The sequence below is a fragment of the Brachycentrus maculatus genome, unplaced genomic scaffold, assembly GCF_059751285.1.
Source record: "Brachycentrus maculatus isolate JH-2025_06_01 unplaced genomic scaffold, ASM5975128v1 h1tg000109l, whole genome shotgun sequence".
Classification (NCBI taxonomy): Eukaryota; Metazoa; Arthropoda; class Insecta; order Trichoptera; family Brachycentridae; genus Brachycentrus; species Brachycentrus maculatus.
Window position 1 is genome coordinate 256,744 of NW_028280862.1, and position 25,487 is coordinate 282,230.

General features: G+C 35.4%; 1 long non-coding RNA gene across 1 annotated transcript in view; it reads right to left on the reverse strand.

The window, feature by feature from the left end:
• The window catches only part of LOC148310054 (uncharacterized), a 71,958-nt gene that overhangs the window by 32,817 nt on the left and 13,654 nt on the right, over positions 1-25,487 (reverse strand). The window contains exons 2-3 of the long non-coding RNA XR_015837443.1: positions 24,915-24,952; positions 1,772-1,851 (exon numbers count right to left, since the gene is read on the reverse strand). This is a non-coding gene — a long non-coding RNA (uncharacterized LOC148310054). The remainder of the gene's footprint in view (positions 1-1,771; positions 1,852-24,914; positions 24,953-25,487) is intronic.

Sequence of the window (25,487 nt, forward strand, 5' to 3'; positions counted from 1 at the left end):
CTAAGAGATACAAGAAGTCCTAGGACACACATAATAGAAATAATAACTTTTTCATCTTTTTTATTTTTTAAGTATTTAATTTAATTTTTTATTATAATTTTTTTTTGTTTTCTGCTAGTCAAGTATTTTGTATTTTTTGTATTTTATATTAACACTTTTATTCTAGTTCTACTTATAATACCCATACCCTTATACCCTTTACTATGACCTAAAATATATTGTATACCCACACACATATATATTATATTAGTATTTATATTATGCTGTTTGATGCAAAAAAATATATATCAAAGAAACAAAAAGGAAGTGGGCAGTATATTTGTATTCCTTCCATCTCTGTACAAGGGGTGTCTGTCCTGAATCGACGTAACACTTTAGCGGAGGTTCCCGACTAGAAAAAGTTTGAGAACCCGTGGTCTACGATATATGTATGTAATCGTATTTTAAAGTGCAAGCGATGTGAAATGACCGCCCAGCGACGAGTGCAGAGTTCAGAGATCGAGTAATTGAATTGGAAATACGGAACATATTTATTTGAAACGGGAAAAATACACATATAGAACCAATTGATTTCGTTTTTATTTTTTACATAAAAAGATTATTAAATCGGCATTCATTAAACCCTTTCGATAAAATGGGCAAAGTGTGTTTCCTTTATGGGCGCTTCAAACACTTAAATTAACATAGAGTTTTGAAATGGTTAAAAGGTTAGCGAACTGCGTATAAAAATATGCATGTTTTTTAATGTATCCGATTGGAGGTCAGAAAAAGAAATAATAATAATAATGATAACGCCATTTTCGTAAAATACTCACTACCTCAAGAGAACTTCGCTATGTTATTATATGATGCATTGTTTATTCCTGAACAAAATAAAAATTATGTTTATATTATCCACTGACACTGCGTGATGGAATTGCATTTTAATATATTATTAGATTAAAACCAATATTTTTAGCTTTTGCACTTTATTTTTATTTGACCAGCTACCGGGTTTCGTCTTTACCGACATCATCAGACTGGTGGGAGGCTATACAAATTGTTATGTTATATATAAATTATATAACATAATAGATTTATATTATCCACTGACACTTCGTGATGGAATTGCATTTTTAATTTATTATTAGATTAAAACCAATATTTTTAGCTTTTCCACTTTTTTATTTGACCAGCGACCGGGTTTCGTCGTTACCGACATCATCAGACCAGTCTGATGATGTCGGTAACGACGAAACCCGGTCGCTGGTCAAATAAAAAAGTGGAAAAGCTAAAAATATTGGTTTTAATCTAATAATAAATTATATATAACATAATATCAACTATATAATATGTTATTGATAATATCAACTCCTGCCTTGTTTTATATATAACATAACAATTTGTATAGCCTCCCACCAGTCTGATGATGTCGGTAACGACGAAACCCGGTCGCTGGTCAAATAAAAATAAAGTGGAAAAGCTAAAAATATTGGTTTTAATCTAATAATATAATAAAAATTATGGTTAAAATCGAATGTTTACTTTGCTTAATAGCGTCAGACTACCTAGTAAATTTGTCGCGTCTAGCACATTTAATCATCGGATGTTCTTATATATTTTTTTATAAATATAGAAAGGAAGATAGATACAAAGGTAGAACATAGCTACTTCGACAATTCGGAGTGAAATTAAATTGGTAAGTTAGCATTAAAACTTACTTAGTTTTTTTCAAAATTTTTGATGAGGTTTGGTTCTCAAATAATATTTGTATTTATGTGAAAGATCTTACCTTATATTCGAATAGGGCAATATAAAAATCCACATATCCTCGGCGCCTAGCAGAGATTCAAAGGATGACGGGATAAAAATCTGTAAATAAAAATATATAATTATTAACAAAACAATCAAAATACACAAAACGCTCACTCCTTTCAAGAACGTCATAAATCAAAAATTGACAATTTTCAGGTGTGCATGTTTTCGGAATGCCCAGAAAATGTACTATATCCCAGCAAAACAGGCATATTTTTAACTTAATATTTACCCGCTACAGGGCAGAAAGTGTTGTTTTTGCATTTTGAAGAAAATGTATTGTTTAATTATTTTTTTATAATCTATATAAAATTTTCAAATGGAGAAAAAACCTTCAGGTTTAACCTAAAAAGATCTGTTGCATAGTAAAAAAAGTTCAATAAGTGGCTTGATATTTATTTTTACTGCATTGTATTTTATTTTTAAACTTTATTTTTAAACGTTCTCCTAAAAAAATCAAGTTTTTTTTTATTTGTGACGTTCTTGAAAGGAGTGAGCGAAACGACACATTTTGGTTGTGTCTTTGTCAGGGTCACATCGGATTTTCCTCGAGAAGATGTATTTTAAAAATAAAAATCCTTACGTACGCGATTCAATAGTGGCTTTATTCGGGTGCAACCTCCGCAGACTTGCCAGGGGGCACACTTAAAAATCGCTGACGAGAGCTCATTCACCGACGCAGGCGAGATTCGACCCTAAGGGTGGGGACGGAGATTACTCGGCGCCCCTATTTCATATTTCCACCCCGACAAGAGCGATCCGCAGCTTCGGGAGCTCGCCTCGATCGAGTCTTTGATGTATGGAAATATATTCATGGACGTATGACACCATGAAGTGTGTGTATTATACATCTTCTGACTTCTTCTCTGTAGGTAGGTACAAAAAGACTTTGAATATATGATAAAATCATAGCGGTAGAGAAACAGCAACGTCACTTCACGACGAGTGTCCGAAGACAATAAATACATCTATTTATTGATTTGGCGTTTAATTTGTGGAACTCCATTTTAATTTATGTATTAATTTTAAATCAAACACAGATATTTTGAGTCTACTAGGTTGTATTTTACTAACAAAAACACATAAAAAATAATATTGTGACAATTTTTAATGTGTTTTTGTTAATAAAATACAACTTAGTAGAGCCTCAAACAATCTGTGTTTGATTTAAATTGATATATAAATACATAAATTTTTCAATTTAAGATTTACATGGTTAAAAAAAACTGTGTGTCATAAAATCTATTATGACACACGTTTCGATGCATTTCGCATCATTTTCAAACACCGTATGTGAAGGTAAGTCTAAATTTTAGAATTTTTCATTAATCGATTCGGCAGTCACTTTGTGGTAAAATCAATATTTTTAATTCAAGTAAATACTACTATTTCTTATTGCATTCAGCATCGTTTTCAGTGTTTGAAAGTGATGCTGAATGAATCTTAACACGTATCACAATAGATTTGAAGAAAATGTGGTATTTACTAAGTAAAACTAAAATTAAAAATGGCAAAATTCTACAGTTGTGTCCTTGGTACGTTGAAGGTTGAAGAAATAGCGGTACTTAGTAAAAAACACAATTTCTTCAACCTTAATTTATGGTTTAAACCCTTACCCGCACCAAAATGGTGCATAGGGCACTGCATCATATAAACGCAGTGTTATCTTGATCGTCAACACACGAAGGAAAGCTGATCAGCCCTCCGCTTCAGGTAATAATATTGAATAAATGTTACAGTGAAAAATTCACTTATATTTATTTTACCCCCCTTGGGAATCGAACCCGGGACCTCCAGAACGGTAGCCGAGCGTGCTGACCATTACACTACGAAGGCGGACATTCCTCCATTACTGCGAATAATAATTTTACTTCCACCGATAGCATCGGGAGAAGATTTCAAACAAACGAAATTGTTCAAATCAGACATAGACAATGGCTGTAGGACCTTCAGATAATCAAAGGACATAACAACAGCCAAGCCCAAACTATAGAAATATTCCACAATAAGTTTTTTTTTCTTTTCATCGGGATAGCATCGGGAACCATGGGACCAACTTGAGAGGCGGTTTAAAGGAAATGGGATTATCTTAGAAAAAAGGTGTTCCATAAATATCAATAGAAATCTAAATACAATAAAATAATTATCTTCACCTTCTTCGTTTACCCTTATCCGCGCCCCAATAGTGCATACGGCACTGCATCGTATAAATGCAGTGTTATCTTGATCGTTGTTAACACATGAAGGAAATGTGATCAGCCCTCCGATTCAGGTACCAGTCCAAGGTAATATTGAATAAATATTAGAGTAAAAATATGTATATATTTTTATATATTTGACCCCCCCCTGGGAAGGTAGCCATACGTGCTGATCATAACACTATGGAGGTAGACAATCATAGCAATTATAAACTCTTTTATTCGCATTTTTCGGGCATCAAAACGGATTGTATGAAAGTGAAGCATGGAGTTGGCAAAAAAAATGAAAGTAGACTGAATGCAGTCGAAATGATGTAAGGAAATAATACAAGACAGTTATAACCGTTATCGACAAAATTAAGAAAGGTTTGGACAATTGAATCGAATGAGTCATGAGGCGAATGTGGTAGGTAATAGAAGCAGAAGACCAAAGAAAACTTGGCCCGATCGAGAATTTCAAATTCTTGAATGTGGTCAAGTCAGGAGTCGTAATAATCGGCAGGTATGTATGAGGAGATGCATGACTGTGGAAGAGGGTAAGATAGTTTTCAAAGACAGATTAGTGTGGCATTGTATTCTCTCTGCCTTCCCCTGCGGGGAAGCGGCGCGAAGGGGTTATAATTCCATAATTTGTTATAAATGAAAAAATATTCGTGATTCTATTGTCTTTTTTTGTTACAGCTGTTTCGCTTTACGAGTAAGTGCATTGTCAAATTGCATAAACAAAATGGAGTTCTAGATTTTTTCATTTGAATATACTTATATGGAAATATCTTATTTAAAAAAAATACATATAACAAAAGCAAATATTCATTATCCGTTATCATTAAAAATGCCGTTGGATAATTGTTAGTAAACTGATATTGATATTCATGCGACAGAAACAGGACGTAATTTTTAAAATATTTTCACAATCTTATCTGGAACATCCTGTAGGTGAATACGAGTAACGTACAATCTGTATATTTATATATATATATATATATATATATATATATATATATATATATATATATATATATATATATATATATATATATATGTATATATATATGTATATATATATATATATATATATATATATATATATATATATATATATATATATATATATATATATATATATATATATATATATATATATATATATATATATATATATATATATATATATATATATACATATATATATTTACATATATATATATACATATATATATATACATATATATATATACATATATATATATACATATATATATATACATATATATATATATATACCCATATTTGTATATTTTATGAACAGATTGTATTGTATATTGCAAGTAAAAGTGAGGGCAGACTTCGCCCCATACACCCACACCACAAATAAAATATTCCACCACATAATTTTAAAATACCATTCACTTTAATCAAAGCTTTTTTACAACAAGAAAAATAATATTCTTCAAGCCCCTACCCTCGAAGTTAAGTGGCTAATATGTATGACTACCGTGAATTTGGTTCCGGAATCGTATCCTGGGATGATCAAATTAAATAAAAACTAATTATTTATGAAAATAAATAAATTATGTAATTAAGGAATCATGGACTGATACCTGAGGCAAATGGTTATTTGTGGTAAAGCACCTTTGAGGTAATAATATAAGAAAATGGTGTAATATAAATTATAGAAAAATTCTTAATTTTAATTATAATTATCTCTAATTTATTATTAGATTAAAACCAATATTTTTTACTTTTCCACTTTTTTATTTGACCAGCGACCGGGTTTCGTCGTTACCGACATCATCAGACTGGTCTGATGATGTCGGTAACGACGAAACCCGGTCGCTGGTCAAATAAAAAAGTGGAAAAGCTAAAAATATTGGTTTTAATCTAATAATAAATTAAAAATGCAATTCCATCACGAAGTGTCAGTGGATAATATAAATCTATTAAATAATTATCTCGCCTTTTAATTTACGGTCAACCTGGTAATGCAGCCATCAAATGCAATGCGCTACGAATCTTTGCATGTATGTAGATAAGGGTTAGATGTGAAGAAAAATATGGAATTCTGGGTATTTACAGGAATATGGCCTAAGTGTAAATCATGTTTTCAGGCGTTTCCCAGTATGTAAAAATCCGGGGTTGCATACGAATAAAAAAGGGTCTCGGCTGAATAAAAGCTTTCCAACATAGGTGGCCTCTGTGAACTCGTATGTACAATGTCATAAGATAGATCAATATACCTAGGAGTTACAAAGATTTGAGTAGTGTGGTTGTCAATCATAGGTAGGTTGGTAAATGTTGCACGTGCGTAAAGTGATCACTTAACCAGCCTATAAGAAGTCATAAATAAATACCTACACTTCCATATTCTTCTTCATCTATGTTGAGAGTTAAAATAACCTCCTAAGTAGAGAATTGTTTGGACACACTCAAAATGTTGATATTTTATTGGTTCTTCGATATTTCATACAATGTGTTGTAATATTACAATGTTGTGAACTGTTTTTAATATTTTTTTTTCAAAAGTGTAGTGAAAATTAGTAAAACTTACGTTCTTCCTTTGTTGAAATTTCAGTCACACAAATATTTTCAGTATGTAACCGTATATTTTACTCAAAATTGTAACTTTTACATTCGGTGACTATTTCATACACTGGGGAAAAAATATTTCCCATTCTCAAAAAAGATTTTCGCGACACTTTCAGTAGAAATCGGACACAAAAAAAACACAACGACACAACCCGTTCTCCACAACGTCTTCTAAAGGTGGAGACTGACCGGAGTATTTCGTCGTAACATAACGTCGTAACATCGCTCGCGGCGAGCATCTGAAACTATGGATGGAGCGAGCTCGGCTCGCTGTACTGACTATACGAATGCTCGCATCGTAACGTGAAAATTCAGTTTTTTCCACAACATTCGGCGACGAAACCACTAAACCGATTGATAAATTAAACACAGCTAGGCTTGATCCGCGATCGGCGATATTTTAATTCTCGGTGCGGCCGTCTCGCTCTCATCACTAGCGGTGAAGAGGGATGCACGACTCGATTTGGGAGTATGTACCATATGTATATCGGCTTGTCGGACAAACATGGCAATAGATAAAGATGGAGAACGCCAGATAGCTGTTTAGGACAGCGCGGTGTGTACACAACAATAAGGGCTCGTTCGCACGGTCGAAAATTGAACGCGCGTTTTCCGAAATCGCACGACAAATCGAAAGAAATACCTATTTGCAATCAATACAATTTTGATAGTAGATTTTAGTTAATTACTGACATTTCTTGGTGGAATTGCATTTTATACAATAAAATAACAACTGTGATTTATTCCACTTTTTTATTTGACCAATGACCAGATTTTGACGTTACTGACATCATCAGATTGGTGTTATACAGATGTTGTTGTATTATTTAACTATGATAGTACTCACAATAATTTTAATTTATATTTTATTGACATCTTAACATAGATGAATATAGATGTCTGGGCATTTAAAGGGCTTACGACCGTCATAGCCTGGTTTAAGTGTTCACTTTACACACGTGTTTACACAGGACTTCTAGCTTGTAAAATTGTTACGTTTTGGTGCGATTTAACGATTTCATATTGGTTTAAAACAGGATTGGTCACGTTTTGTCGCAACTTTAACTAAGATTTCGATAGAATACAGTAAACAACAGATTTGCATTCAAAGGATTTTTTGTGCAATACTGGAAATGTAACTTTTTGGTGAGGACCTCCACAAATATAGTAGTACGTCATTTAGTAGATCCGAGAGATCGTGCGAGCGAGCCCCCACGACGCGACGCGACAACGCAGAGTGGTGGCCGCTGCGATAACGCCAGATAACGGATAGCTACAGATAACAGTGTCAGTATTCGGCGCTAACCGCCAACATGGGCCCAGTAAGTGATATATGTACCACGCATCATAATGTTTGTATACATCACTGTATAGTATGTAACATGTGATCGGTGTCGCACATTGAAACGAGGGAACACGGGCGGGTACTTGATGACTCGGCAAAATGGAAATGTTAGCACTGAATATTAACACGCTCCTTATTTTTTTTTACATCTCAACATAGACGAAGAATATAAAAGTCTGGTATTTACGGGGCTTACGACCGTCATATTTGGTTTAAGTGATCACTTTACACGCGTGTAACATTCACCAATTCTACCCATTATTGACAACCACACTACTCAAATTCTTGGAAGTTCTAAATAGATGAACCAATTTTGAAACATTGTTCTTGAATCATTAGAACTTCACTGGAGATATCTATTAGTGAGAAGAAAAGAAGCTTTTTATGAAAGCAGAAACTCTTTTATTAGTATGTGAGGTCTGAATCCTGGATTATAATAACACACATGAGAAACGCCAGAAAATCTCATTTTCATTTGTATTATTTAAGCTTATTATTTGACCAGATAATTTATTTACAACATTTTGAGTGTCCAAAATGAAATTATTGAAGATAATCCAGATTTTATTAACAAGTATTTGGACACACTCAAAATGTTGTAAACAAGGAAAGTATGTAAGGCGGAGATAAGCATTTTCGATAAAATTAAGAAATGTGGATTGAGATGGTTTGGACACGTGGAACGAATGCGTGAGGAAAGAACGGTAAAAATGTGATCAATTAACCAAGCCTATGACGGTCGTGAGGCCTGTATTTACAGGCACCCAGACTTCCATATTCTTCTTCACTAATGTCTTATTCTTCTTCTTCTGCATCTTGTTGTAGGCCTTGTGGCCTGTTTTTAAGAGGGATTAGCCTCCTGCGATGTCGATTCCCAGCTATCGACCCATCTCTCTGGTGGTCTGCCCGGGAGTCGTCTACAACGGGGTTGGCCGTACAGTGCGATGTGGGGGAGTCTGGATGGAGTCTTCACCAATGTGATGTAAAAAAACTCCTAATTGGAGATAATCCAGATTTATGAACATTATTTGGACACACTCAAAACGTTGTAAATTTATTATTTTTAGCAAAAAATATCAAAGCCTCGAATCCTTCTCCTCACTGCAAAAGTCCGACCGGGCCACAGCCTTCTAGACGTACTCATAACACGTGCATACCAATATGACAAGCACAATAAAGTCCCACGACGAAAAAGTGAAATGACGTCAGGCGGAATGGCCACAGTATCAAATGAATGTCAAAGTTGAAAATCATCCCCCAATGTGTGGAGTCGTGACGTCAGCGGGGCGGGGTCGCCGACCTCGCGAGTGGACCATAATGATGTCACATACACACACGTGCACCGAGGACTGGGCACCTACTGTCCGATCAGGGTTGGCGCATTTTCCGACCGGACGTTCCGAAGGGACACATCATATTGAAAGATTTATGAGGAAAAAGATATTAGGGCGTAAAAAATTTATATATTTCGCATTTTTAATAACTTTTTTTGGTTCACACAGAAGAAAAATATATAATTATTTGATCCTTTGGTTTTTCCTTTCAGTCAAAATTGGCGACGGGGGTGTTTTTCGCCGATTGAAGACTGCAGCGATAAGATGCCCGTGAAAACTTAAAAATTACACGTAAACGATCGAAGGCTTAGATATATATATATATATATATATATATATATATATATATATATATATATATATATATATATATATATATATATATATATATATATATATATATATATATATATATATATATATATATATATATATATATATATATATATATATATATATATATATATGAAATAATATTTGAAATTGAACTACATTACTTTCTTTTTCTTCTAAAAAAATCGCCAAAAATGCAGTCTATTATGTAGAATATTCTGATGCAGGACACCGCTTAACATATATTCCTGGTAACTGTAATGGGATTACGAGTACTTTTGAAGTAAGCAGTCTTAGATTTAATATTCAAATTATAATGAATTATAAAAAGTGAATTAAATACATTTAAAAACAATTTAGAATATGTAAACTTGTATATATTTTTTACTGTATATCAATTGAACATTCCTTTCAAAGGCAATCTTTTGGCATCCTTTGAGGACCAAGAGATAATCATCTTCTGTGGTCTCAATATTGTAGATTGGTCATACGCCACCTTCTTCGGCTCCTCTTTATGAAGAGATTATATATCAAGCCCAATGATGCATAGGACGCTGCATCATATAAACACAGTGTTATCTGGATCGTAAACACACGAAGGAAAGGTGATCAGCCCTCCGCTTTAGGTACCAGTCCAGGGTTATATTGAATAAATATTAGGGTGAAAAAAATCACTTTATTTATTTGACCCAAACTCTGGGAATTGCACCCGGGACCTCCAGAACGGTAACCGAGCATGCTGACCATTACACTACGGAGATGGACAAAATTGTAGGCGATGTACTAAAGCATATTTACAACTAACTAAAAAAAAACTAACTAACCATCACGCCGCTTCCCCGCAGAGGTAGGCACAGAGAATCGAACGCCACACCACTCTGTCTTTGCAAACATTCTTCGCCTCTTCTACATTCATGAACACACTCGACGATTATTACGACTCCTGACCCGGCCGCTTTCAAGTATTTGACATCCTTAAATCAATGATTAAGGAAAACACTTGTTTTATACCACTTGAGTTTTATTAGACTACATGTTTCAGGAGTTAAACTTCCATCATTCAGGTCTGTATAATAATAATGATGGAAGTTTAATTTCTGAAACATGTGGTCTTTAATAAAACTCAAGTGGTAAAAAAACAAGTGTTTTCTTTAATCATTGTAACATGTCTTACCACAAAGTTAACGCCGAAACAATAAATAAAATATCCTTAAATCGCATGTAATTTCTTTTATTGCAACATCTAATATCGGCAACCCTGATCGTGTACATATGGTATCTACATACGGGCATGGGGAGGCGGTAATACGCCATGCGGCACTTGATGTGTCATTTCTCATTTCCTAATATAGATGGTTCGGCAGACCGGCCAGTGTATGACATGTATGTTACATGCAACACGAGTACATGTGTGTAGTGTACCCGCGCTGCTCATGTCGCGGTCATGTCATCATTCAGTTAACAGGATTGCGCTGCAGTCGAAGCTGCCGTACATACTTGATTTGATGATGAAGTCAGAATCAATGGGCGGAATATGTTGCAAGACCCTACAAGGTTGTCCCCTAAAATGTTGAGATGGAGACCTTTGGAGAATAAAGGAGACATCGGAAGACCTCAAAAAAGATGGTCGGACGACATGGCCGCTGATTAGAAATTGGCTGCAAGCAGCAACAGATCGAAAAAAAATGGAAGGCTACGGAAGAGGCCTATATCCAGCAGTGGAGGACTGAAGCTTATCATTCTTTCGCTTCAGGGACCAGTTCAGGGTCATATAAAATACATATTTAAGTATATTTATTGTAACTGCAGACAGTTGGTAAAATTCCAAATTGAATTGTTGGGTAATATATACAAAATTTAACACGGTAATTGGATTGAATTCTACTTTTATTTACATATACGCTATGTAACGCGTTTCGTCTTATTATCGCGTGTTTGATAATGTCTTCATAAGACGAAACGCGTCACATACCATATATGTAAATAAAAGTAGAATTCAATGCAATAACCGTTTTTAATTTTGGATATTACCGAACAATTTACATACATACATTAAAACAATTTTTTTGGTCATTAGCCCCGTAAATGCCCATTTTATATTATTTTTCCATATTTTCATATTATTTTTTGACATCTCATCAAAGATGAAGAATATGGAATTCTTCTTCATCTTTGATGAGATGTCAAAAAATAATATGAAAATAACTCCTGTAATTGGAGATTAACAAGTTTTTGGACACACTCAAAATGTTATTTTTTTACCCCCACCCTGGGAATCGAACCCGGGACCTCCAGAACGAACCATTACACCACGGAGGCGGACAAAAAATTGTAATTACTGTATAATTTAAAGAATGAAATATTTACGTCCATTTTTCATACTTTTAATCCGCTATTTTCCCAACAGCTACCGACTGGGTAGCGAGAAAAAATTAAAAGCTTCCAAGTCCACAAAGGTAGGTAGGTACCCACACGCATTGTTCTGCGTCTAATACAGGCCCGGGAGGGAGGTGGGGGCGGATGAGGTTGGTGACATTATTTATTATTATTTTCCCGCGCTAGCTACTAATGCACGACTTCCTAATTTAAATTTGCCGGCGGCGATGTAGAGCGCATATTCACGTTTCGGTATAAGCGCGCGAGAGCGACGGAGCTTCGCTATTCGTCCGCCTTTCGAGATGTGCACGAATGGGGATTCGTGCACATCTCGAAGGGCAAACTTATTTTTTTTGGGAACTTTTATTTACAATGCGGAACGACGAGCGGTTTTAAAATGGCGAAACAATAAGATTTTTAATTGTAGACATTTAGAATTAGAAAGTTAACGCGTTATCGATGCCCGAATGTGAGGCTTGAGGTGTATGTGTTGAATGCTTAAAACTGATAATATCTGCAAAAGTTCTCTCCAAGCGTTAAAATTTGATCATGATTTTTTTCGTAAGACAGTAAAGCTAATTAAAAACATATTTTTCTCCATTAAAAAAACTTTAAAAAATCAATTACTGAAGTATGTTTTTAATGAGTCAGTTTCATAATTAATTAATCAAAATTAGCCAAACCCACTAAATATAAACCAGACAAAACAGTATTTTTTGTTACAGGCACAAAAAAACTTTGAAATTAATTTAATTGCTATCATTTATTTAAAAGTCCCTTTTTTCTTATTATTTACGGCCTTAGTAAATTTTACCAACAACAAAATATATAAAAATGAAAAGATATAGAGATACATAAGTGTAGTAAACATTTCATTTTTGAAATTAAAGAAATATGTACTAAGGAAAAGTGATTTATAATGCTGTTCATCGTCGAGTTATCAAAAAGTCGGTAGGGATATTGGTCTGCAAAGGGTAGTACGTGTATGTAATTACGATTGCCGTAAAGAATTCACAAGTATATACATTATAGACACGTGTATCGGAATCCTATTTTTGTATTAAAAAATGTCCCCATTATTATTTCTTTTTACTTACGTCATAATCATACAATAGATTTTTGACAGTTTTTTGAAAATATACAAATAAACAAACAAAAAAAAAACAAAAATGAGGACATGGGTCCTTTGAAAATGAAAGGACGCCAAAAACGATTTTGTTTTTCAGCAAACCATTAAAAATTAGATATAATATTTACGAACATATATCGCTCACTCCTTTCCACAATTAATTTAAGTTTTATTTAGTGAATAGCACTACCGAATCATTTTGTCATATATCAATCACTCCTTTCAACAACGTCAAATAGAAAAAAAAACGTAAATTTTCAGTTGTGCATGTTTTCCGAATGCCCAGAAAATGTACTATATCCCAGCAAAGGGGCATATTTTTTAACTTAATATTTACCCGCTACAGGGCAGATGTGTTGTTTTTGCATTTTGAAGAAAATGTATTGTTTAATTATTTTTTTAAATATACTCAATATTTTTCAAATGGAGAAAAAACCTTATGATTTTACCTCAAAAGATCTGCTGCATAGTAAAAAGTTCAATAAGTGGCTTGATATTTATTTTTAATACATTTTATTATATTCTTGAACTTTAAAAACGATCTCCTGAAAAATCAAGTTTGACGTTGTTGAAAAGAGTGCGCGATATATGAGACACAATGCACCATCCGTGGATATGCATAGGCATCCTGCATAACCCGGCCGTAATCAGCTGAGAGGTTTTTCTCCAGCGTAGTGGATTTTCATTTTAATGAAAGAAAATGTCATGCTTCCCGGGCGGTTTAATTAGAGGGGGAAGTTCTCTGAAGGAAAATTGTCTCCCGCGGTACTAAATATATTCAGTGTGCAAATTAAAATTGTTCAACGCGGTAAAAACTGTTTACGGGGGGCATCATGTTTGATTAAAATGGCGTAATTTTGATACATTATGCATTTTTCACTTCAGCGTAGGGCGAGATCGTTTGGCCGCGTGGAGAGAATGGATCGCGAGAGAGCGATATATATTTTTTAAAGCGTGTACGAAGCGACACAGTTAAACCTCGATATAACGGACTAATTGAAGAAAGGGGGGTGTACATTTCCTTTTTTTTTAATTGAACGGCTAAAGCCTTTAACACAATACATATATACAGTAACTTATATAAAAATACACTAAAAGAGAAACAAAAAGTCCTATAACAAATAGTCTTATAACATAAAATAATAATAAAATAACAAAAAGTAAGCACTGGTCAATACACGTCTCCTTCACACATTATCAGAGAGCAGCGAGAGAGTGAAACATAGCGTTTAAATTTATCCCTTATAACATGGGGAAGAAATGCTGAGAAAGTACAGATTTCAAGGTGGATAACAATATATTAAATAAATCTATACTTTCAAAAGCATTGGAAAACATGTATTTGTATACATATATGGTATGTGTTAATGATATAAAATATCTTCTCTAAAGTGGTATGGACATGTGGAGCGAATGGATAACGAGAGAATGACAAAAAATTACAAGTGGCAAATGTGAGCAAGAGAACAGAACGAGGACGACCGAAAAAGGCACGATTAGATAAAATCTGGTGTTGTCAAAAGTTTGCGTAATCGGAAGGCATGTATGACTAGATGTATGGATGTGAAGTAGGCGAGGAGTGTATGTCAGGACAGAAGAGTGTGGCGTTCTATCCTCTTGAATTTCAACTGATTTTAGTCGATATTTTAATCAGAAGGAAAATTGTATCTTGGAGTGGAGTTCCATTCTTTCTGCGGGAAACGGCGTGATGGTAGTAGTAGTAGTAGTATATTAATAAATAAATAAAAAAATTGATATGCGGATGGGTTAAAATTCAGTAGCTACCCGGTGAAATTACACACTGCCGAAACACTCGACAAAATTCGTCATACATTATTTCACAGATGGGTCGTTCAACAAAGAACTCCGCGCTCTCAATTATATCAGGGCAGTGGAGGGGATAGGAGATCGGCCGAGTGGGGGCGGGGGGGGCGGGAGGAGGAATGCTGTGTTGTGTAACTTTTTAATTGGAGAGTGGGGTCCAGCTGACCCCTGCCGCTGCGGCTAATACAGTGAGGTCACAAGTCAAGAGAAACGCACGAGAAACGGCGTAATCTCTGGTAGTGTAGGACGCAAAGTGGACCCGTAACGAGCACGCGTCGTTCCGTGTGTCTGTCAACCGTCACGACATCTCGCCGAAGGAGTAAGCAGAAAGGACAACATGTCACAAGTTTTTTAATCTGTTCAGGAGTATTTCTTTCTTATTTTATCTTGATCGGGTCCGTTAGAGCGCTTGTGCACTTCACGGAATTTTATTGTCCGGCAGTGCACAAGCGGGTTTAGGGTCGCATAACCATCGAACTAACTTTTTGACACATTTAACGCCAAACTCGCATTAATAAAACTCAGTTGGCTTCCGGCAACGCACAGAGCCGGTCGTCGGGTCACACCCAACTTTCTTTTAGAATACATATTGGATTTTTTTGTAACGATAATAATTATATATATAATTATATTTTTAAGTAAAGCATAATATTTTCTAGCAAATCTCAAGTTTTTTTCCACGTTAACTAAGGCTTAAATTATTTTTGAAGAATAAATAAACTGAAGAAGAAATGTTTTGTAATATATAAATTAATACAATCGGATTCTCGTTTATTTTTTTCTTTCTTTTGCAGAGCAGGTTAAAAGAAAATCAGAGTGCCTGGATTTTAGAATTTCTCGAATCTCTATAAACGAATTTTCACAAAAATAAAATATTTTTGTAAATCAGTCCAAATACAGTTGACAAGGTGACAAAAAAATGCATTTAATTTGTACATATTTTCAAAAAACGAGAGCATATTTTCTAAACGTTACAATCGCTTGAAACATATTAGAATGAAAAAGATTTACCAATTTTTAAGACGGAAAGATTTTACTAATGATCAGTATTGCAGAGGGTTACTGATTTTTTTTCTTTAGATTTTTTGTGGTAGCAATGACCAAAACACGTGTTGATAGTTAATAGCTTCCATAACTAGCGTCCCGGTACGCATATCATGACATCAGCCATTCGGTTTCGGGGCATTAACAGACGCCGTCTTGTAATGGCCGTGTCGAGTGACGATAAATATCCGGGGAACTAACTCGTCTACCACGTGGGAAGAATCGTATTTCAGACAAAAGTGTACCCAATTTCTTTTAAAAAATGTTGGTAATCTATGTATATAGTGTCATTTTCAAAAATGCTACAAGTTATTTTGGTGGTTAGGAGATTATTGCAAGTTAGTCGTACACATTTGGACTATAGAGTTGTGACTAATGGCATTTTTTTTGCTTTTCGATTACACATTTCTCGTCTTTTAACGTCCCAAAGGCATCGCAAACGATATTTGATACCTATTGTATATTTTAATACTAAAACCAAACACACATTTTTTAGGGTGAACAAAGTTGTATGATGTATTTTTTTAAAAACATAAAAATATTAAATAAAAATACGTCGTAACAATTGTTTCGCCTTGTTATGGCATTATCAAACTAAATGCCCTAACAAGGCGAAACAATTGTCACGAATTATGTTTACTTATTAATGTTTCAAAAATAAAATGTACAACTTAGTAGACTCTAAGGGTGGTGAGACTGATCGGAGCATTTCGTCGTAATGTAACGTCGTAACATCGCTCGCGGCGAGCATCAGCGAGCATCCGAAACTATGGATGGAGCGCTCGACTCGCTGTCTGACTATACGAATGCTCGCATCGTAACGTGTTACGTTACGACCAAATGGTTCCGGTCAGTCACCACCCTAAGAATAAATGTATGATTTTGATATTTAAAATATAAATTATGAAGTTCTGCAAATTAAACGCCAAATCAATGAATACAAATTCACATTCAGTTTTTATGTCTTAAAAATGATAGTACATGTGTATAGTTAATAACAAATTAATAAAATTAATCCCTAAAAACAATACAACGAACAAAGTAACGAAAAACTATACAATCCCATCCGGTTAATAGTAACAGTCAGTCACATCTCTATATATGAAGATATGTATATTTTTTCAATGTTATCCCAGTATTCAGCTTATAAAAGTTGTGCAGCAAAAGCCTGTAATTCCTACGAAACGCATTTTTCTCCATTAGCGACAAATAAATCCATATTAAAATAGCATCCCGGCACATAATCATAAATCATTTTTTTTTTGACTGCTATAGATTTATTTTACATACCGCTCACTCCCTTCAACAACGTCATTTATAAAAAAAATCGTCAATTTTCAGTTGTGTATGTTTTCGGAATGCCCAGAAAATGTAATATGTCCCAGCAAAAGCGGCATATTTTTAACTTAATATCTACCCGCTACAGGACAGAAAGTGTTGTTTTTGCATTTTGAAGAAAAGGTATTGTTTTTTTTTAAATACAAAATATTTTTCAAATGGAAAAAAAACATTCAGGTTTTACCTAAAAAGATCTGTTGCACAGTAAAAAGTTCAATAAGTGGCTTGATATTTATTTTTAATACATTTTATTATATTTTTAAACTTTAAAAACGATCTCCCGAAAAATCAGGGTTTTTGAAATACCATATGACGTTGTTGAAAGGAGTGAGCGATATAAAGGACCAATTGCAGTACGCCTAAAGAACGCCTGTTGGCATTGGGTGTTATCTGAGCTCGTCTTAAACCAGATAACTCTTTTATCTAATAAAAATATGAGTGTATTGCACCCTTCTGAAAATATGCCACATATTATACACGAATTTAGTAATAATGCACATTTTGTGTTTGTATGCTTCAGTTTATCGCTTTGAATTAAGGACACGTGGAACGAATAAACAGAGAATGATATCGGCTGTCCAAACTCAAAACACAGTAAGGGACATTTTCTTTGTGCAAAAATGCAAAAAAAAACATACTACAAAAAAAATGTTCCTTACTGTGTTTTAAGTTTGGACAGACGATATGTCTCTTAGGATAGTACATGATCGGTCAAGAAAGACTTGACGCGACCAAATCAACTACTACTACTACCATCACGCCGATTTCCCGCAGGGGTAGGCAGAAAGGATGGAACGCCACACTCTTCTGTCCTGACATACACTCCTCGCCTCCTTCGCATCCATACATCCAGTCATACATGCCCTCCGATTACGCAGACTTTTGACAACACCAGATTTTAGGTTCTGATTGATCTGATCGTGTCTTTTTCGGTCGTCCTCGTTCTGCTTTGCCGCTCACATTCGCCAAATGTTTTTTTAGTCATTCTCTCGTTATCCATTCGCTCCATATGTCCATGCACAAGAACTCTTCTCTCACAAGTCAATATTGTAAGTGAAAAATCACATTTATTTTGACCACAAACTAGTCAAATAGATCGTAAAATTAAATCATAACATAGTTACACGTATATTATTAAAGGGTTGCAGCACACAAAGCGATAATGCTTACGGCAAACCATATCCATGCGCACAGTAGATCAACCCCTTTTAATATGATCCATAACTCAGTCCCATAGCTGAAATTTCGCTAGGTAGCCGCTCAGGCGGGGATTATCGGCGAAACGATTGCCCATACATATTTATCGTTATTGAATTTCCACCCCAGGCCGGCACATATAAATTATACGAGACTGGCATATTGTTCCGCCAGACGTGGCGTGACCTTGGCGGAGAATCCCTGTACCGCCACGCATGTATGCGACTACACCAGCGGTCGGCAAACTTACTAGCCAAAGAGCTAAATATGCACATTACAGCGAATATTTTTTTCTTAAGAGCCAAATCTGTTTGCAGCATGTATGGGACTACACCAATGGTCGGCAAACTTAATAGCCGAATAGTCAAATATGCAACACATGGTTAATTTTTTAGTTGAGTCAAATCTGTGTGCAACATGCATGGGACTACACCAGCGGTCGGCAAACTTATTAGCCAAATATGCACATAGCAACGGTTAATTTTCTTCTCGAGAGCCAAATCTGTTTGCAGCATGTATGGGACTACACCAGCGGTCGGCAAACTTATTAGCCAAATATGCACATAGCAACGGTTAATTTATTTCTCGAGAGCCAAATCTGTTTGCAGCATGTATGGGACTACACCAGCGGTCGGCAAACTTATTAGCCAAATATGCACATAGCAACGGTTAATTTTCTTCTCGAGAGCCAAATCTGTTTGCAGCATGTATGGGACTGCACCAGCGGTCGGCAAACTTATTAGCCAAATATGCACATAGCAACGGTTAATTTTCTTCTCGAGAGCCAAATTTGTTTGCAGCATGTATGGGACTACACCAGTGGTCGGCAAACTTATTAGCCAAATATGCACATAGCAACGGTTAATTTTCTTCTCGAGAGCCAAATCTGTTTGCAGCATGTATGGGACTACACCAGCGGTCGGCAAACTTATTAGCCAAATATGCACATAGCAACGGTTAATTTTCTTCTCGAGAGCCAAATCTGTTTGCAGCATGTATGGGACTGCACCAGCGGTCGGCAAACTTATTAGCCAAATATGCACATAGCAACGGTTAATTTTCTTCTCGAGAGCCAAATCTGTTTGCAGCATGTATGGGACTACACCAGCGGTCGGCAAACAAGCCAAATATGCATATTACACCTATACAAATTTATCTTGAGAACCAAATCGGTTTGGATTCTAGTATGTACATCTTAATTGTAATTTTTGATCTTTATTGAATTACGGGTTCACCCAATAAATAAGACTTGATTACATACTTAATAAAGATTCATTGGTAAAAATCTTAAGAAAGTAAGGTATCCTAGCAGCGGTGGGCTGCAGGGGGCTCGGAGGGGCTCGCGCGAGCCCCTTGTTAAATTTGATTTGGGCCGGCGAGCCCCTTGTCAAATTAGGGGAAACCAATATTCTCGTATTATTTTTTTAAAAAATAATGCGAGAACATATATGTAAATAACTCCTGTAATTGGAGATAATCCAGATTTTGTGAACAAGTATTTGGACACACTCAAAATGTTGTCAATATTATCGGATTAATTCAGTACATAAATATAATTTCAATGATTGGTTTAAATTGTATTATGAAACATACAATTTTATATTACTTGAAAAAATATTTAGTATTACATATTTGAATTATTATGTATTTTGGGTAGTCGTAACAAAATTATACACCTCCCCCCTCCCCTAAAAACCGCGAGCCCCTTGCTAAAAAAAGGGCAGCCCACCCCTGTATCCAAGTCAGGTTTGCATGTCGTTAATTATAGCACGTTTACAGTTTCACGTCAATAAGACGATTTCTCAGTTTGCTTTTAATAAGGTTCATGCTTGATAAAGATTGTCCGCATGGATACGTAGAGTCGAAGAGCCTTCCCGCGGACATGTGTGCCGGAGTCGCACTTAAGGGTCAAAGAGCCGCGTGCGGCTCCCGAGCCACACTTTGCCGACCTATGGAGTAGGGTACTCCTACTGAACTCTACTACCCCTGTTGACGGGCCAGAGATCCCAAAAATGCAGCTCGGTTCACTATAATAATAATAAATTTGGATAATTTAAAGAGCGCCATTTTCGTAAAAGGGCATTTTATTAGATTTATTTAGATTAATATTTGTGGATATAGAAATTAATTACATGCTATATCCACAAATATTAATCTAAATGTATCTGTCTTTGCATTGCAATCTTCGCCTCTTTCGCATTCATGCATCTCCTCATACATATCCGCTGATAGTTCCGACTCATATACGATGTTTGAAAATGATGCGGAATACGCGAAAACAAGCGCCACAATAGATTGTAAGAAATAGTAGTATTTACGAAGTGTAATTTAAATTAAAAATACAAAAATATTCCCAGTATTACATAAGGTTATATTTTGACCGGAAGCGGACGGCTGATCACGGCTTTCCTTCACGTGTTGACGATCAATATAACACTGCGTTAATATGATGCAGTGCCCTATGCACCATTGGGGTGCGGATAAGGGTTTGAATGACTCTTGAGGTAGAGTCATTATTATTATTTCTAATCACCTCGCAGTATTCGTTTCAGTATCAGTTTCGACTATTTAATTAGACGAGCAAATAAGGCCCCGCGCGACATTTTGAGAGCCGCCGAACACGTGACTATCCCGTCGGAGGCACAATGCGCGCGCACACACGGCCGCACGAACAAACAGCACTCGATCCCCGCGCAGATGTCCGATCGTTCAGCAAACAGGGCGACTAGGAGAGCAGCACAATACAGCGCAGTGGAGGGATAAAGGATAGTGTATAAAGGGAAGAAAGGAAGAATGGGAAAGCGCAGGGGGGGCGCTCATTGAGAGGATAAACAGATGTTTCTTATCCCGGTAGCGACAACTAGCTATCGAGACGTATTGCTGTGGGACTGCTCAAAGGGAGATCGAATCTGTTGCCATGCCGCGACAAACAAAATAGTCGTCAATGACTCATTTCAATTTTCAAGGCCTTTTAGAGTGACTAGCTGACTAGACCATCACGCCGCTTCCCCGCAGGGGTAGGTAGGCAGAGAATAAAACGTTATATAGATAGAACATCCTAGTATTTGAGTAGTGTGGTTGTCAATAATGGGTAGAATTCGTGAATGTTACACGCGTGTAAAGTGATCACTTAAAAACCAGCTTCCATATTCTTCTTCATCTTTGATGAGATGTCATAAATAATAAGTTGACAAGCACCATATGCCCTATGCTCCATTGCGCGAAGAGCGAGAGGCCGCAAAATAAAAACGTCCTAATTTCAATCGATGGCCAACTACCCCCTCCACTTCCGCAAACAATTAAGATTTCTCCGGAATCGTGGATTTTTTCCTCACCCGACACGTACCTTGTCTGATGGTGATAAATTGGCCGGTGGGGTCCGGACGGGTGGAGTCCGGACGGGTGGGGTCCGAGACACCCCGACACGGGAATCCAATTTGTGGCCCAGAATTGAGAGTAATAGACAGCTGGTCTTCAAGTGTTTGCGTGTGTGATTAGCGGAGAATCGTTGCGTTTAGTCATGTGCGAAAATTGAGTGAGTGCGATCCTGGGGACGCGCGTGTGGTGAGAAGATGAGAATATATGTGTGCACAAGAGGATTAGCGCGGGAATAAGAGCAAAAAGGTTCACGGTTTATCCAGTATCACCAGTCTGTTTATAGATGATTGGAAGATATTGCTTCTTAGCAATAAGCCCGCCAACGTACCTACATATATACTGTACAAGAAGAAGTTTAATAAATGAATAAATAATAAAATGTAAATATGCTTGTTCAAAATCTTAAAATCATCACCGACGGCTTTAAAATGATGCATTAGAATACGCGCGTGTTTTCATGCAATTGCAAATGTTTTTTTTAAAAACTGTTACAGGTAAAAAAAAAACATGCTTTGTTATAATTTTAAGCTTTATACCGCAATGGCAGCGCCAACTGTTGAACTTAACAGCGACATACGCAATACTGCACATTGCTCATAGCGGACGGCTTGCTTCTTGACAGCTGCTGTCACATAGCATTTTTTATTTTTGCGTTGCCGTTTCGAACCATTTTTTTTTTCATTTTCATTGCTCTTACAATGCTCTAAGGATTGCGAAATTAAACATATTAGTAATGTGTGCTTTCTATTTTTTTTTTCCATTTAACCAGTCCATTGAGCCACGGCGACGCGAGTACGGGCACACCAAGTAATATAAATAAATGGTACGGGTTACAAACGCCAGTCTCTACCTATTTTTTTTAATGCTCGGTCTTGCAGCAGACGTAGGGGGGATAAACTCGAAACGACTCTAAAGCCATGTCGCAAAATAATATAAAAATCGAGATCGGGTCTCGCTACATGCCGATAGACGATACGACCCGCAGACGCTAAGGTTCGGGGGTGGATTACCGATTTTATAACCCTAAACATGTGTGTGCATACGGGAATTCGAGGGGGTGAGTTGCAGATACACAATAACCTGCCGAGGGTAGGTTTTACGGCCCGTCTCCGCGAAGGGATGACGTATGTGAATAAAGAAATCGAAATAGGTACGCGCAGTAGGTATATCCTTGATTATCCGAGGTAAATTAGTTCATTAATTGATTCGGCAGTCACTTTGTGGTAAAATATATACATTTTAATTTAAAGTTTTACATGATAAATACCACTATTTCATAAAAATCTATTGTGACACGTGTTTTGATGCATTCCGCATCATCCTGTGGTATTTACAGTACTAAGTAAGTCTTAATTTTTTTTAAAGATATTATAATCTATGAATGCTACACTCTCCTTATCAATCATTCATCGTTTACTTTGTGTAATACCACCTACCACACCACTTCACGACAAACGGTTTTGGATTAACATTTGAATTATCAGGTCAAATGCGGTCTACATTTGACCTGGTGAAATGGTTATTTCGTAACCGGTAGTCATGAAGTATTGTTTTTAAATTGTATTAATAATAATAAAATAAAACCCTTTACCGCACCCCAATGGTGCATAGGGCACTGCATCATATAAACGCAGCGTTATCTTGATCGTTTAAACATGAAGGAAAGGTGATCAGTCCTCCGCTTCAGGTACCAGTCCAGTGTAATATTGAATAAATATTGAGTGAAAACATATTATTTAAATATGTATTTCGTAAAAAAAAATTAATAAAAAATACACAAAGTGAACGGTGTGACCAAAACACGCGTCACAATAGATTTTAAGAAAAAGTGGTATTTACTAAGTAAATCTTACATTCAAAATGGATAGATTTTTACCATAAGATGTCTGCCGAATCAATTAATGAAATGATTTTTAGGCATAAACAATTATTTCCATTAATTTATTTATTTAATCATCCATAAATGTACAAATATCAATTAACAATACTGTGAGCACTCTGAATGCGCGGCACAATAGCCCGAATGAACACTATCAGCACTGCAACTGTTTTGAATTCATATTAAAATGCAAAATACCATATCGACGGCCCCTACGTAAAGTACTCTATCTGCAAATCTGTTAGATACTTTACAGGAGAGAGCTTAGAAGATTTTTTCAACGTATTTTTTATTATTAATTTAACGGTTTTATCTGAAATTAAAAACTATTATTATACACTAAAAACACGATAAAATAATGTATTAAATCGTTTTAAAACTTTATGCTTTGTCAAAATTAAGTAGTTAGCGTTTTAGGAGTTCAGTTCATTTCGAAAATTCGATGTAGATAGCGTCTTATACGCCTGAAAAGGCTTAATTTTTTTATTTATTTATATTTGTAGATTACGGTCAGTTGATAACGTACACCAAATATCTCAAAATTGACAAAATGTAGTTGGAGCACTTTACGTAGGGCACGTCTATGTGACATTGCTCTATCATCAAGATTAGAGGTCAGGCAATTAAAATCAACGTGACCGCAGAAGAATACCGGAAACGGATAATACTGTTCGTTGTACTTATGTTCAGTGCTTATCGCTCTGATAAAAAACTATTTATTTATTTATTAAAATTATTTATTTATAATTATGAATTACATATTTATTTATTTTAACGTATAAAATTAGCCATATAATAATTTAGCATATAAAACAGCCTTCCTGGAAGACCATCGAAGAGATGGAAGGATAGCTGGGCATTAATATCACAGGAGGAGTTACTATCTTTAGAGAAAAAAAAACAGATCTTCAGATCCAATATAAGGAAATTGGTGAGAAGCGTTTTCATCAATACTTGGTAGGAAATAATTTTTATTTCATTTGAAAAATATTAAAAGGGTGTTTTTTAAGAACAATTTTAAACGAAATAATGTAGGTAAGAGGTAGCATTTTAAAATACATAAAACATTTAAACCGGTAGTCACGTTGTAGTGTTTTTAAAGTGGTATTACACAATGTGAACGATGAATGATAAGGAGTGTTAAAACATTTAAACTTACCAGTCGTTAGGACGTCTGCATTAGAGTTTGAAGAAGACCTAGAACAAAAAAAAGATATTATAATTTTACACATTTTAATACTACGCTTGATTCTACCTATATGTACATTAAAATTTTGCATGACTTAAGTTAATCAACCAATATAGGAGAACCACATATCGCTCACTCCTTTCAAGAACGTCATAAATCAAAAATCGTTAATTTTCAGTTGTGCATGTTTTCGGAATGCCCAGAAAATGTACTACTTCCCAGCAAAAGAGGCATATTTTTAACTTAATATTTATGCGCTACAGGGCAGAATGTGTTGTTTTTGGTATTGTTTAATCTTTTTTTTAAATAAACTAAATATTTTTCAAATGGAGAAATAACCTTCAGGTTTTACCTAAAAAGAACTGTTACACAGTAAAAAGTTCAATAAGTGGCTTGATATATATTTTTAATACATTTGTATTATATTCATTAACTTTAAAAACGTTCTCCTGAAAAATCAAGTTTTTATTTATTTATGACGTTCTTGAAAGTAGTGAGCGATATGCATCTTCGTTCAGAGATATCCTATGCTACGATTAGCAT